General features: G+C 40.7%; 1 protein-coding gene across 5 annotated transcripts in view; it reads right to left on the bottom strand.

The window, feature by feature from the left end:
• RAPGEF2 (Rap guanine nucleotide exchange factor 2) overlaps positions 1 to 12,869 on the bottom strand; it is a 197,918-nt gene that overhangs the window by 113,716 nt on the left and 71,333 nt on the right. The window lies entirely within an intron of this gene.

Genomic DNA, 12,869 nt, shown 5'->3' with positions numbered 1-12,869 from the left:
CAGCATCAGTTTGCCTTCTCATAAGTTAAGACAGCACTGGCTGCACCTGCAGATGGTAAACCTAGACTAAACCTAGACTTGTTAGTTAAGTTTATCTTCTGCTGCTATGCACTGCCCCTTTCATGGCTTTTCCTGGCACAAGAATAAATTCCCAATAAAAGAGAGAAAGAGTTTCTTTCCCCTCTTTTTATCTTATAGAGGAACTAGATGAGGACTTCATCAACTAGACCCAGTTAATTCCACTGTAGATTCAGATCTTGCTCCTTGAGTAACACAAAGTCATTTTCATAGACTTAGACTGTTCTTGGATAAGTTCAAGCAATGTTTAGACAGGAAAATAAAATGGTTTAAGGTTACTAGAAATAGCTGCAATAGAAGTCTTGTGCCATTTCGACAGTCAACACTATGAAATCTGTACTTTATTTCAATTTTTACTACTCCTACTTCTTCCAAAGAAACTCACTAATTGGATTCAAGTACGCTGTTATGAACTGCACAAGCATTCTTATCTGAAAACCACATCCCTAGCAACGCTAAGAGTTGCAGATTACTTAATTAATCTGTAGCACCTTCATTTTTAAAATTACATGTCTCAAGTCTTTAACAACAATTAGTTTAACTTCAAGCAAGAACAGCCCACACCTTTTAATGACAATGACAGCATAGTATTAAAACCCAATCTTAAATCTAAGTACGCTATGTACATGCTAGCAGTGTGGTTTTCATTTGAAGAACTTCAATTTAAGAAGTACCTACACAGCGGGGCCCTCAAAACAAAGAGTGCGATTTCCTCAGCACTCAGTGCATTATGCTTTCTAAAAGAAAAGCTGAAGTTAGGAAGAAAGGGAGGGAGCTGGCCTAAAAGAGCTGAGAGCAAAGCAGCAAACCAGTTAAGTCTAAAAACATGCTCCATTTCCATTTTACACTATGTAATATAACCATGAGAGAAAGGACAAGCATCAGAAACATGAAGAATTAACAGAGGAAATTGAGGACACTACCTAAGACCAAGAACACAAGAACTGATTAAGATGATACACCCCATATTTCTTTTCTACCAGCCTGTGACCTGACCAGCGAAGCCACACTGGTCAGCCAGAGCCACCAGTATAGAATTAGCATCTTCAAAAGGAAGTCATCAGGAAATACTCCTTTATACTGATATACACTGTCACAGCTAAAACAACAAACCATTTTGATGTACATACTTGTGCACTAAGCTGCCGTTTCTGAAGTGCACTTCACATGCTTGCTTCTCACATGGACCTATATACTCTTAAATCTGTTAGTCTAGAAAAATCAACACTGTACGTTAGTACAGAGGACCCAGTTAAAGCAGATGAACTCAAGAAAACCATCACTTCAAAAGCATAAACATGCACCTAAGTTACACATCTACAATTCTATAATCTATTAAACACTCCTCCCCCCCCCAAAGTGAGTACTAAATTGATAGGCATACCACCAGCATTGCTACTGAGCTGAAGTCTACTGGATTTTTTACCGTTACTGGTTTTTAATAGGTGCCATTCTAAATACAAATAAATATGCATTAATTAGCAGAGTTGAAAGGTTTTAAAATAGATGTTTTCAGCAATGGCTATACACTTCGTGGTTTCCCATATTGCTGGAAAGTAACTCTATTAGGATGTCAATGGTATTTTTCCCATGTGGATTACACCATATTGTATTATTACATAAGTTTTGTGGGTGTGGGGTTTTTTGCGGCTTTGGTGTTTTCTGCTGGTTCTTGAGGGGTTTTCCCAAAAAAAAAACCTGGTAATTTGATTAAGTATGTAAGCGTAGGTTGACAGAAAAGAACCTCATCTGGGGTCAAAGGGTTTATAACTTTAAAGCAAAAATAATCTAGAAGAGATGTTTATACTTTTACAAAAAGCCATTTCCATGCATAACTGAAGCAAATATTAAAAAAAAATATTTAATCAATAGAAAATATTTTAAAAACTTGCACATTACTAGATTTGCAAAATTTGCTTCCTTTCTTTAAGAGCTAATCAACACTGTCAAATCGCCTATTTGTAAAGGCATTGAGGTTGCTTTTCCCGTTGGAGATCTTTTATCTCCAAAGAGAAAGGCAGCCACTGGCTTTCACAGGCACCAGTCAATATGCTTAATATTCAAATTCTTAATGCTACCTTTGAATGTACCTTTGAATCATTTAACAAACAACTATAATGATTATACATTTAATTGCAATAGTTTAGTTTTGTTCTTATTTGATCACACACAGCATGACTTTTCACTCAGTTTAATCTTTTTTTTTTTGCCAGTTCACAAGTTTATCCACTTTCTCTGCAAGTTAGCTCTTTAACAGTTGCTCCTTCTCACTTATCTGTCATGAACATCATATTTTACCCACTTTGTATATAATCAAGAGGCATCTGTTCATTTCACAGCTGAAAGTGCTGATTAAAAAAAATAAATCAGACTTTAGGAATACTATCTTATTTTCTTATAACAAAATAATAATATTATACTTATCCTTATTTTCCTTTTGCTTATGTGTACTTTGATAATTGTTTTTGGTTTTACAGTCATATTAGAGAATTTCTAAGGTACTTGCATCATGCATCTGAACACTGAACTCAATTCCTTAATTATCCAAAACCCCACTTCAATATTGCTGTGTCACAATAGCATAATGTTACTACAAAATATGTCTGTATTCAAGGTATCTTCCCCAAAACACACTGTGTGTTCTTTTAAGCTTTCATTGGCAACCAAAACATCGTATTTCCAAAACAGTCTTCAAGAATAAATAATGTGCATAGATTTTCATTCTCTTTGTTTCTTACAACTACCAGTATTTAAATATGGTCTTGAACAAAACATCTGAAAAAAAAAAAAACCCACACCACAAATATAGCAAGCACATTCCTTCCTCAAGAACACACGTGATTCCCTCAAAAAAACCCCACAAACAAATGAAAGACTGATCTATTCCTTTCATATGAAAATATATTTAACTCCTGCACTTCTCAACACTTGCTACACTTTCAGTTGTTTAGAACTAAGGCTCAACAAAACCATTTGGCAGCCAGCTTTTGCTAGACAGTGCTGTTACAAAAAACACGTGCAATTCTTTCATTTTAAGGATCCTGGCTTTCCACAATCCTATTTAAACATCAGGTGGCTTTCAATCAAATTCCCATGTTTTCTGTACTACGCTTGACATTTGTTCATCAACAACGCATTTGCATTCTTCAGTACTTTTGTGCCTGTAATGAACAACAGAAGAAACTACAGAAGTCTATACTGAACTACAAAGCATTTCTTTAAGCCACGTGAGCATTAACTAATGCAAATACTATTTTACCCAATGTAGAATACTCGCATTTGAAAGGTTTTCTTTGCAATCCCATTTTACACTTTGTTTTTAAACATCAAAATTGAGTTCTAGAGAATAAACTGGAGCCTAATTATGGAGTTTTCTTTCACTGCTAGAATACTGCCGATCTCTGGCAGCCCACAGAGCTATCTAGAAACAATATTTGTCCTCCTAAAGATACTTCTGTCAAAGAGACAACAGCAAATTGTGCTTAAAAGGGTTCTTTTGTGGACAGGACACAGCCCTGACTGGGTCCGCAGAAGGGTATTAAGTCCATGCAAGCACTTCATCCAGAATTAGCTGCAGTAGGACAGATATTATGACTTTCCCCCAGAGGCATCCTTAGAGGTAGATTGGGGTTTTTTTGGCCTAGCAACAGTTGAGGTGAGGGGCCAGTAGCACCTGTCAGTCAATTTGATGTAGAAAGTAAATAAATTTGGTTTTGGCTTGGTTTATCCATGTTCTGGATATTCATCTGGATAAAACTCAGGACTGTTAAAGTTATATTGCATACCGAATGCAGCACAGCTATCCACTTCCCCAAGTTACAGAAAGCAAGATTTATTACGAAGAAAGTAAGATGACACAGGGAATTTATCCTGCAAGGAATCAGAACTAAGTCAACCCTGAAGTCACACATTAAGAGGCAGTCAGAAGACCAAAAAAAAAATTAATACATGTAGTCATTGTGTCCTAGATATATGAAAGCCAGTGAAATCTTGGTGACGCAAACTTCCACCCATCCTTTACAGGGCCTACAGGACCATGACCAGATTCAAGACACTGGCTGCACTACAGTGTAACTTGTGTTAGTGCACTAGGTCTAGATTAATGCCTGTGTGTCTATGTGCACTCAAAGCATTTGACTGCAGTGCAAAGGAAAGAGCCCAAATCTTAAGAAAAGCAAGAGATTGTAAATAGAAGATAGGATTTGTATTCTGTGAAGACAACAACAAAAGGACTTGGGTATCAAGATTTAACATTTAAGATTTCTTACTGCTACTATGGTAGAGCTACCCAGGTTCTAGCAGCAGCCTTAATGTGGTACAAAACTGAAAGCCAATTCCAAAACAGCAACCAATGTGCTGACCTTATTCATAACTGCACTGAAATTAGTTGCGTAAGATTTTAAGAAAGCTACTATAAATCTTGACTCTTGTGTTATCACACCTTTGAGAGCAGGGGATTTCCTGGGGAATCTATATTTAATTTCCCAGAATGCAAGAGATCTTGATTTACGGGAATTCAGGAGCTAGAAACGGAAGTCCAGAGACTGGATTGCAATGCCTTCCCATCATGTTTCCCTCCCCAGCTTCCTTGATGTAGTCCTTTTACGCAACTACAACTTGCATCCAGACAGCACACCTCTCCACTTAGAAAATGACACAAACAGCTGAAGGCAGAACTTAGCAAAGTAACTTCATTCACTGATTGTTTTGTTTGGAAAATTCAGTTACATAATTATGGAGTGGCCTCTGATGACATCACTAGGCTGTCACTGCTGATAAGGGTAGACAGTATTTTCAGACTTAAGGCTTCATATTTTCTAGCATATTTCTGACTGTTCTTTGATACTTCAGAGGTATTCAAAGTTCAAACATCAGGAAGCATTTATAAGTCTCCGGACTGCCAAGATCCAGTGAGTTTGCGGGTTTTCTCAGAGTCTTCAGCAGTTGTATTAAAATCTTCATGCTATTTATTCCACTAGAAGGGGCAGCTTCCTATTCCTAGATCCCCAAGTAACTACACACATGCTACTTAAAACTGAAGTTTTATTTTCTGAAAATAACTATTTTATTTTGATTTAAAGCAATCTGCAGGCCTTGTACACAATGTTTGTAACTATAAAACTGAATCAATATTAACAGCATATCAAAGAAAACATGCATGAAAAATAACTTGTTTCTATACATGTCTCTCACACATACTGGTTCTTCACAGCATTTGTCTACAGTAGCCCAGGTGTTCCAATTTTACATTTCAAATTTCCTGATCACGTAAGATGCTCAAAAACCTTCCAAAATATTCAGCTACAAGACAGATTTAAGTTCATCTGCTAAAAGACCCAATAAATATCAAATATCTACACCATCTCTGGTGTTTCCCTCTATTCTATTCTCTACCAAAAGGAGCATGACCAGCAGGTCAAAGGAGGTGATCCTGCCCCTCTACTCTGCTCTCATGAGACCTCACCTGGAGTATTGTGTGCAGTTCTGGTGTCCTCAGCAGAAAGAGGACATGGAGCTGTTGAAACAAGTCCAGAGGAGGGCCATGAGTATGTTCAGAGGACTGGAGCACCTCCCATAGGCTGAGAAAGTTGGGGCTGTTCAGCCTGGAGAAGAGAAGGCTGTGTGGAGACCTCATAGCAGCCTTCCAGTATCTGAAGAGGGCTTATAAGGATGCTGGGGAGGGACTATTCGCTAGGGATTGTAGTGATAGGACAAGGGGTAACGGGTTGAAACTTAAACAGGGGAAGTTTAGACTGGATATGGAAGTTCTTTACTGTGAGGGTGGTGAGGCACTGGAATGGGTTGCCCAAGGAAAATGTGAATGCTCCATCCCTGGCAGTGTTCAAGACCAGGTTGGACAAAGCCTTGTGTGACATGATTTAGTGTGAGGTGTCCCTGCTCATAGCAAGCGGGCTAGAACTAGATGATCTTAAGGTCCTTTCCAACCCTAACTATTTTACGATTCTATTCTAACAAGCCATAATGTATCATTTTTCTTTAAAACATCTTCAGAAATAGCCTCATTTTAATGAAAGCAATCTGTTTAATTCTCAATCTCCATCAAAATGAGATGTAGCACTACTAAAACCTCTGGAATAATGAATCACATCCAGCACATGCATACTTGTGTGCATTTGGTTCAACTGAGATAAGAAATGTAAGCATGTACAGTGGCAGGAATTTGCAGGTCTTTGTGATGACTGCTGTCCAACATGTTTTAATTGTGTCAAATAACTCAGTGCAAAATGCAGCACCTGGACTTGAAAGCACATACTCAACTGAAGTCTCTGCTGCCCTGACCACCTTCTTGTCATTGGTTTCTCGGCTGTCTCCGTTAGATAGCACTTGAAAGGAAATAAGCTATAAAGCACTATGCAAGTCTCAATAGAAGCAAACATGGAAATGGCTTCCATATAATTACTGATTAATATTTCTTTTAAAGGAAATATTTACCTTAAGACCTAAACAACAGAGGTGGTGTTCTCCCTCCAGCTCTGGACTCAGTAGCCTAGCAACACCAGGTGCTGAAAGGACTCCTAACAAGTCAAACATCAGAGCGCAAAAATACTTTCCAACTCAGAGATATTTTCCAAGCTACTTCATAAAAAGGTCATGAAACTGGCAAGAACAGATTCTTCATTGTGAAAGAGCTAGTTTGAATTATTCTCTCCATAAATCATTAAAATTCTGACTACTACAGTATTCATTCAAGTACCATTCCTACAAGCTCTAACATTTGTAACAGTTGTGATAAAAACTTACATTACAATCCAAGATGCACCTAGCAAATTACATTTTCATGAAATCATACTCAATGTTATTGAAATCTGTATAAATTTCAGAAAGTAAACACAGAGTAACTCAGAACAGAGAGGAACACAATGAAAATTTGACAGGTTAGAACTGGGATCTCATTCAGGCACTTAAGCACTACACAAGAAGAAATTGGAAAGAACAGTGCTCTCCAAGTTTATGCTCCACAGGATGTTATTTCAGCAGATTAATCTGTCCCCCTTTGCTTATTTTGATTATCACCTGTATGCAAAAAGCTATAGGCAGTTTATTGTTTTAATTGTCGCAATTACACATTAGCCCTGAAGTACCTTGGGATGTCAAACATGTCTAAGTTTAATGATTCTCTCAGGTAGACATCTCATTGCCTGAAGATCCTGCCCACTAGTACTGTTCTGTTGTAACACTCAGAATAATCAGGAGCTTGCTTACTTACATTGTCAGCACTGTCTATAACCCTGCTTAATAACCTAGTTAAGCAGTCACCAGACATCTGCCAGAGCATTTTAGATGCTCGTAACAAGCTTTAGATGCTCTCAATTAAGAGGTATATCCCAAACACAGAAGTAAAACAGACTGGGTACTTACTGAACCAGCCACACACAATTTTCAATACCTGAACATTTATTCTTACTCCAATATTATCTTTTATGAATGGACACAAGATGAAAATTGGTGTCTTATCTTCTGGTACTGAGAGTGGGAAATAAAGAATGAACCACAAGAAACAAATCTTCAGTATTCATGAAAACAAATAATCAGAAGTATATTTTTCTTTAGAGCACTTGATTTATTTGAATTTTTTCACTTCTGAAATAAAATCAGTAAAATAAAAACAGAAAAATCAGTCAAACCAGATATCAGAAATTACAGCAGTGTTGGTAATGTGTGCCAGTCTAAGACAGCTGGTTAAAAAGACAATCAGTAAATACATCATGCAAATATTCACAGGCAAGCTAATTGACCTAATGTCACTGAAGTCTCGGTATTAAACTTGCACAGTGAATTAGCCCTTAATATAAGAAGAGAAATTTGGAACACAAGAAAAATCATAGTCTCCTAAATCATCAGGAAAACAAAGTATTAGTAAAGTAAAATTATCTCACATGCAAACCACTCTGAGGACAATCAAGACAGAAAATTCTGCTATTATATCTTATACCTTTCTAACATTTCTCCAACATCAAAGCCTTTATTCTCAAAATTACAACAAAGACATGATAGGTTTTTAATGAAACATTTACAGTAAAAAAGGTGCAAATTAAAACCTCCTCAAGTAAACCTTACTTCAGTCTTCATTCCAAAAAGCCTCAAAACCAGGTAAAGTACAACACAGAAATTTAGAATTGGCTATGCAAAGCCAACAAACTATAACACGGATCACTGACACAAGAGGAATTAAAGATGTCTGCACGTCTACAGGGATTATGATATAATAGGCATCACAGACACATGGTGGGATGGCTCCTGTGACTGGGGTGTTGGAACGGAAGGTTACAGGCGCTTTAGAAAAGACAGGCCTGGCAGACAGGGAGGAGGAGCTGCTATTTATGTTAGGGATAGGCTGGAGACAGGTGAGCAGTCCACAGAGAGTTTGTGGGTCAGGGTTAAAGGGAATATAGCTATGGGAGACATTACTGTGGGGATCTGTTACAGACCGCCTGATCAAGAGGAATCTGTCCATGAAGCACTCTACAGACAGACAGGAAAAGCCTCACGCTCACAGGCCCTTGTTCTCATGGGGGACTTCAACCACCCTGACATCTGTTGGAAGGATGGTACGGCCCGGCACAAGCAATCCAGGAGGTTCCTCGATTGCGTAGAAGACAACTTCCTTCTGCAAGTAATAGAGGAGCCGACAAGGAGAGGTGCCATGCTTGACCTCGTGCTCACCAACAGGGATGGGCTTGTTGGAAATGTGATGCTCCAGGGCAGCCTTGGATGAAGTGATCATGAGATGGTTGGATTTGAGATCCTCAGGACAGTGAGAAGAGCGTGCAGCAAGCTCACTGCCCTGGTCTTCAAGAGAGCAGACTTTGGCCTCTTCAGGAACCTGGTTACTAAGGTTCCATGGGATACAGCGCCAGAGGGCAGGGGGGCCCAAGACTGTTGGTTGATATTCAAGGATCACCTGCTGCAAGCTCAGGAGTGTTGAATCCCAACCAGAAGGAAGTGCAGCAGGAGGGCCAGGAGACCTCCTTGGATGGATAAGGAGCTCCTGAGGAAAATTCAGTTGAAAAACGAGGCTTATAAAAGGTGGAAGCAAGGACAGGCGGCCTGGGAAGAGTACAGGGATGTTGTCCGGGAAGCTAGGGACCAGGTTAGGAAAGCTAAGGCCCAGTTAGAATTAAACTTGGTTAAGGATATTAAGGGTAACAGGAAGGGATTCTACAGGTACACAGCAAATAAAAGACTAGGGAGAACATAGGCCGCCTCTGGAAGCTCTTGGGAGAACTGGCTACCCTGGATTTGGAGAAGGCTGAGGTTCTGAATGACTTCTTTGCCTCAGTCTTTACTGGCAAAGGCTCTGACCAAACCACCCAAGTCTTAGAAGGCAGATGCAGCGACTGTGAGAATGAAGACCTTGGGCCCAGAGTAGGAGAGCATCTGGTTTGAGACCATCTTAAAAATCTGAATGTGCACAAGTCCATGGGTCCTGATGAAATCCATCCGCGGATCCTGAAGGAGCTGGTGAATGAAGTTGCAAAGCTGCTGGCCATCATATTTTAAAAATCATGGCAGTCAGGTGAAGTTCCCGACAACTGGAAAAAGGGAAATATAACCCCCATTTTCAAGAAGGGGAAATGGATGACCCAGGGAATTACAGAGCAGTCAGTCTCACCTCTGTGCCTGGCAAAATCTTGGAGCAGATTCTCCTGGAAAGCATGCTAAAGCACATGAAAATCAACAAGGTGCTTGGTGACAGCCAGCATGGCTTCACTAAGGGGAAATCCTGCCTGACCGATTTGGTGGCCTTCTATGATGGGGCTACAGACCTGATGGACAGGGGTAGAGCAGCTGATGTCATCTACCTGGACTTGTGCAAAGCTTTCAACACTGTCCCACATGACATCCTTGTCTCTAAATTGGAGAGACATCAATTTGATGGATGGACCACTCAGTGGATAAAGAACTGGCTGAACGGCCGCACACAAGAGTTGTGGTCAATGGCTCAATGTCCGGCTGGAGACCAGTAACGAGTGGTGTCCCTCAGGGATCGGTGTTGGGACCGGTCTTGTTTAACTCGGTGTTGGGACCGGTCTTGTTCAACATCTTCATCGCTGACATGGACAGTGGGATTGAGTGCGCCCTAAGCAAGTTTGCTGATGACACCAAGCTGTGTGGTTCGGTTGATATCCTGGAGGGAAGGAATGCCATCCAGAGGGACCTTGACACACTTGTGAGGTGGGCTGATGCCAACCTCATGAAGCTTAACCATGACAAGTGCAAGGTCCTACACCTGGGTCGGAGCAATCCCAGGCACAGCTACAGGTTTGGTAAAGAAGAGATTCAGAGCAGTCCTGCGAGAAGGACTTGGGGGTGTTGGTTGATGAGAAAATGAACATGAGACGGCAGTGTGCTCTTGCAGCCCAGAAAGCCAACCGTATCCTGGGCTGCATCAAAAGGAGCATGACCAGCAGGTCGAAGGAGGTGATCCTGCCCCTTTGCTCTTGTGAGACCTCACCTGGAGTATTGTGTGCAGTTCTGGTGTCCTCAACATAAAAAGGACATGGAACTGTTGGAACAAGTCCAGAGAAGGGCCACGAGGATGATCAGGGGACTGGACCACCTCCTGTATGAAGACAGGCTGAGGAAGTTGGGGCTGTTTAGCCTGGAGAAGAGAAGGCTGCATGGAGACCTCATAGCAGCCTTCCAGTATCTGAAGGGAGCCTATAGGGACGCTGGGGAAGGATTGTTCATTAGGGACTGTAGTGACAGGACAAGGGGTAACAGGTTAAACAGGGGAAGTTTAGATTGGATATAAGGAGGAAATTCTTTCCTGTTAGGGTGGTGAGGCACTGGAATAGGTTGCTCAGGGAGGCTGTGAATGCTCCATCCATGGCAGTGTTCAAGACCAGGCTGGACAAGGCCTTGGGTGAGATGGTTTAGTGTGAAGTTTCCCTGCCCATGGCAGGGGGGTTGGAACTAGATGACCTTAAGGTCCTTTCCAACCCTAACTATTCTATGATTCTATGACACTATTAAGAATCTCTGATTCAGTGTCTGCTTATATAGAGCTGTCTGCCAAATCCTTCAATGTATTTGTTTTAATGATACACATTGCTTAAGAAACTCCCCATGGAACATGTACCCACAACACAACATAGGAATTCAGATTTCTGATCTACTGCAGCGCAGAACTGGCAGTACCCCAACACTAGAGTGGCAACTGTCCAACTATCAGAAGGTGGAATACACCCTTAGGAATACTTTAAGACAAAAAAAAAACAAAACAAAACAAAACAAACAAAAAACCAGCCCTAATGCAGCAGGTCTTTGCATTATTAAATATACTGCTGCATGACTTCCACAAAAACCTATGGATGCACAAGCAGAATGAATATATATTGCCTGAAGAGGTCTACCTGACAATCTGGATTCTGACCCAGAGAGAAAATAGAATCATTTAGGTTGGAAGAGACCTTTAAGATCATCAAGTCCTACCAGGTGTCTGTAAGAAAGATGGGGAAAGACTTCCACAGGGCCTATTACAACAGAATAAGGGCTGATGGTTTTAGACTAAGAGGGGAGATTCAGGCTGCATGTGAGGAAAAAATTCTTTACAATGAGGGTGCTAAAACACTGGCACAGTTTGCCCAGGGAGGTGATGGATGCTCCATCCCTGGAGACACTCAGGGCCAGGCTGGATGTTGTTCTGGGCAACCTTATCTAGATGAAGATGTCCCTGCTCATTGCAGGGGGTTAGACTAAATGACCTTTGAAGGTCCCTTCCGACCCAAACTTTTCTAAGATGATCTGCTTCATAATCCTGCCCAGCAGTGAGGTCAGCCTCGCTGATAGCTCTTATGGGCTCTGGCTCTTCTAATTTTTCTCCCTGCATAATTCCATGACACCCCTGTAGTCCTCTTAAGTGGCCTGCCCCTTCTTCTAAAGGTCATAAACTCTTTTCTTTCCTGAGTTCCAGCCAAAGCTCTCTGTTCAGCCAGGCCAGTTACCTCACCCCTGGCTCATCTTTTGGCATATGGGGATGATGTGCTCCCTGTGCCTTTAAAATTCTCTTCTTCAAGAATGTTCAGCCTTCCTGGACTCCTTTGCCCTTCAGGACTGCCTCCCAAGGGACTCTGTCAAACAGGCTCCTAAACAGGCTAAAGTCTGCCCTACACAAGTCCAAGGTAGCAGTGCTGTTGACCTCCCTCCTTACTTTTCTGAGAATCAGAAATTCTACCATTTCATGATCACTGTTCCAAGACAGCCTCCAACCATCAGATCACCCTCAAGTTCTTCTCTGTTCACAAACAGCAGGCCCAGCACATACCTTCCCTAGTCAACTCACTCACCAGCTGTGTTGGGAAGTATCTTACACACACACCACAAACCTCCTGGACTGTTTTCTCTCTGTTGTATTGTATTTCCAGATGCTTCCAGCAGACATGTTCAGAATTTACTGTGTATTCAGAGCATTTCCATTAATTTTCAGTGTCTCAGATTTCTATAAGACCAAGGAAGCAATCTTTTATAAGGGCTCTCTGAAATCAAAAGCATCCAGTAAACAAGGACAGTAAATATAAAAATGTGACCCAAATCTCCACAAACAGATGTATCCTGTCTAAAACACAGAAATTCTGATTGAAAGTATTAAAGCATACAAGAGAATAATTTTACTGATAACTCCGAATATCACTAGTGGAAACATCAGCTTGATCTTCAGACACTCTTCTATCAATTCCTTTCTGTAGTGTTTTAGGTTTTAAGTTTTACTTCTATAAGATACAAACATATATACCTATAGATCGCATATATTGTATCCATATCGAATA

Source organism: Pezoporus wallicus, unplaced genomic scaffold (assembly GCF_028554395.1).
Source record: "Pezoporus wallicus isolate ANWC-B61680 ecotype Strahan unplaced genomic scaffold, APGP_CSIRO_Pwel_v1 contig_2384, whole genome shotgun sequence".
Taxonomy (NCBI): domain Eukaryota; kingdom Metazoa; phylum Chordata; class Aves; order Psittaciformes; family Psittacidae; genus Pezoporus; species Pezoporus wallicus.
This window is presented reverse-complemented; position numbering and strand designations above follow the sequence as displayed.